Source organism: Tachyglossus aculeatus, unplaced genomic scaffold, assembly GCF_015852505.1.
Source record: "Tachyglossus aculeatus isolate mTacAcu1 unplaced genomic scaffold, mTacAcu1.pri scaffold_170_arrow_ctg1, whole genome shotgun sequence".
Classification (NCBI taxonomy): Eukaryota; Metazoa; Chordata; class Mammalia; order Monotremata; family Tachyglossidae; genus Tachyglossus; species Tachyglossus aculeatus.
Window position 1 is genome coordinate 278,318 of NW_024044892.1, and position 3,376 is coordinate 281,693.

Genomic DNA, 3,376 nt, shown 5'->3' on the forward strand with positions numbered 1-3,376 from the left:
CAATACAACCATCCTCCCTGTCTTACAATTCCGTAACCTTGGAAGGATCCATAACCTTGGAATCTCCCCGAGCAATGATCCTCAAATGAGGAGCAACGGGGCTTAGTAGATAGAGGACAGGCTTGGAAGTCAGAAGGACCTGGGTTCTAACCCCTGCTCCATCTTAACTTGGACAATTTACTTCACTTCTCTGTGCCTCCATTTCCTCAACTGTAGAATGGGGATTAAGACTGTGAGCCTCACATAGGACAGGGACTGCATCTAACCTGATTAGCTTGTATCTTCCCCCAGAGCTTAGTACAGTGCCTGGCACATAGTAAGCCCTTAACAAATGCCATAAATGATATACAAAACTCATCTCTCTCATTCAATGTATTAAATCTGTTACCAAATCCTGTCAGTTCTAGCATTGGTGGTTCAGTGGTAGAATTCTCGCCTGCCACATGGGAGGCCCGGGTTCGATTCCCGGCCAATGCAAGAAGTACTACTTTCACAACATCTCTAGAATCCACCTTTTCCTCTCCATCCCAACTGCTTCCATGCTGATACAAGCACTGATTAAATCCCTCATCTGCCCCCTTGTTTACCTCCCTGCCTTCTCTCTCTCCTGTCTGCAGTCTAGTCTTCACTCTTCTACCTGGATCATTTTCCTCAAAAAGCATTCAGCTCATTTATCCCCACTCCTAAAGAACCTCCGATACTTGCCCACCCACCTCGGCGTTACACAGAAAACTTTCACTATCGGCTTTAAAGCTCTCAAATCAGCTCTCTCCCTCTCTGCCTCACTGATTTCCTACTTAACGCAGCTCGCGCATTTTGCTCCTCCAACACCCACCTACTCCTGGTAACTCGATCTCCTCTGTCTTGCCACCAAACCCCTTTCCTACAACCTCCCTCGGATCTATATGACATATACTATAGGTCATCCATCTTCCCACCTTCAAAGCCTTATTAAAATCACATCTCCTCCAAAGTTGGTTTTTTTTGCCCCCATTCCCGAGTGAAAAGAGCCAACCCAAAGAAACCCAAGGTTTTCCTTATATCCATGTTCCATTATCCAATCCTTGAACTCAGTGGGTAAAAAGGAAACAGGCTCCTCGACCCATGAACATCAGGTCTAGGGTAGAATCTGTCCTGCCAAAAGAACCAACGGGCTAACATTCCACAGCCAGCAGTAAGGTATCTCTCCCAAAGGCTCATCAACCATATTCACTGCAATGCCGAGATTAAAAGCACACTGAGCATCAACCACAGTCCATCTCTTTGTCCATCCAGTCATCTACAGCAACATGGGCTGTGCCCTGACCTAGAAAATGTAATGAAAGTGTGAACAGATGTCTTTCCTGGAGATTGTTCCAAATAACTTCTAAAAGTCACTCCTGGGTCTTACGTTCCAAGACAATCACAACTCCTACTGCGCATCTCTTTTCAAGGCCCCGAAGTGTATCCTTCCAAACCTACACTTGTTAATCACCAATTCATTTAATGAATTCTTAAATGAATCAATTCAACCATGACTGCGATTTGGAAGAGGTTTTCTACCAAGGAGAGAAGATTTTTCCTACTTTGGAGACGTTGCACACTCCACGTGCAGATAGTGTGGAGTGTGCAACAGCGGGTGATGCAATAATGGCAGCTCTGGGTGGAGATGAGCTCACACCGCCCCGTCCCTACAACTGCTGCCTGGGCTGGGCAGCACCAGGAACAGACAAGACAGACCCCCTCGTGGCACAGCATGGTGGCAAAACAGACTCGTCCAGGTGAGTGAGGCTCTGATGCCAGAAGGGAAGAAAGAAGCAGAGCAGGAAGGAGGGCTGCCTGGGTTGGAGGATTCTGGGGATTTGGGGGGTGTTCGTGTTAGGGAACAGAAGGGTGAGCAACTGATTTCTCAGCCTGTCTCCATGGCCTGCTTCTCAGGGACTCCTCAGTCTACATCTTCAGCTCTAACCACTTTCCTTCTCTACAGTCTCCCATTTCTTCCTGCACTCAGGACATCTCTTCTTGGGTGTCCCACTGACACCTTAATGTGTCCAAAATAGAACTTCTCACCTCCCCACCCAAATCCTGTCCTCCCCCAGGCTTTCCCATCACTATAAGCAGCACCACTATCCTGTCTGTCTCACAAACCCATAACCTTGGCCTTACACTCATCTCTCATTCCACCCACATATTCATTCTGTCACTAAATCCCATCAGTTCTACCTTCGCAACACCTCTAGAATCCACCTTTTCCTCTCCATCAAAACTGCTACCACGCTGATCCGAGGACTTATATCCCAGTTTTGACTACTGCGTCAGCCTCCTCGCTGACCTCTCGTCCTCCTGCCTCTCCTCAATTCAATTCCTTATTTTTTTTCTGCTGCCCAGATGATTTTCCTAAAAAAAACATTCAGTCCACATTTCCCCACTCCTCAAGAACACCCAGGGGTTGCTCAGTCACCTTCTCCCCAAACAGAAACTCCTAACCGTAAATTTTCAGGCACTCAAAGAATTCTTCCTCTCCTACTTTACCTTGTGGAACTCCTACTAAACCCCAGCCCACACACTTGGCTCCTCTAACACCAACCTACTCTCTGTACCTCGATCTCTCATCTTTCTCACCACCAACCCCTTGCCCCTATCCTCCCTCTCTCTTGGAACTTCCTCCCCTTTCTTATTTGACAGGCCATCATTCTCCCCATCTTCAAAACCCTACTAAAATAATAACTTCTCTAAGAAGCCTTCCCTGAATAAGCTTTAATATCCCCTATTTGCTTTCCGTTCTGTCACCTATCCACTTGGATCTGTACCTCTCAAGCACTTAGCTACTCATCTCCACTCCACAGCACTTATGTATATATTCATCTGTCATTTATTTTAATGCCTGCCTCCCCTCTAGTCTGTCCTACCTGCCTATTGAACCTACTCTCCTAAGCAATTGACACATTGCTCTGCACAAGGTAAGCACTCATTACATATTGATTGATTGATTAATTGATTGATTGATCAATTTCTGGCCTGGATCTGAAATAGTTTTGACCTTTGAGAACTGAGAGCATGGGGATATTGTTAGGGGAAAATAGAGTGAAGAAGCGGGTATAGGGTTATGGACTGGGGATAGGGTGAATGGCTTGGAGTTTCACCAGTTGCAAGACAGGAGCCGAACACCAAGACTTCTGGATTTTCTTGGTTTTAAGGCACAGCCTAAAAATGATTTAAATGCATTACATTTAACTAGATTCCTCTCTTTCACCTCTTTCTTTCCTTTTTCTTTACTTTTCCATCAGTCATCCTGTCTTCATTGACTAATTGTGTCTTACCTTTTCTTTCTACCGTCCTTTTTGCTTCTTTTCCCCTTCACTCATATTCATGAAGGGTCTAGAGCCCCCCAAAATAG

General features: G+C 45.9%; 1 non-coding gene across 1 annotated transcript; it reads left to right on the forward strand.

Moving 5' to 3' along the window:
- The first annotated feature begins 406 nt into the window (after window positions 1-406).
- TRNAG-GCC lies at window positions 407-477 on the forward strand. Its single transcript has one exon. It is a non-coding gene; the product is annotated as a tRNA-Gly (tRNA).
- The last annotated feature ends 2,899 nt before the right edge of the window (window positions 478-3,376 follow it).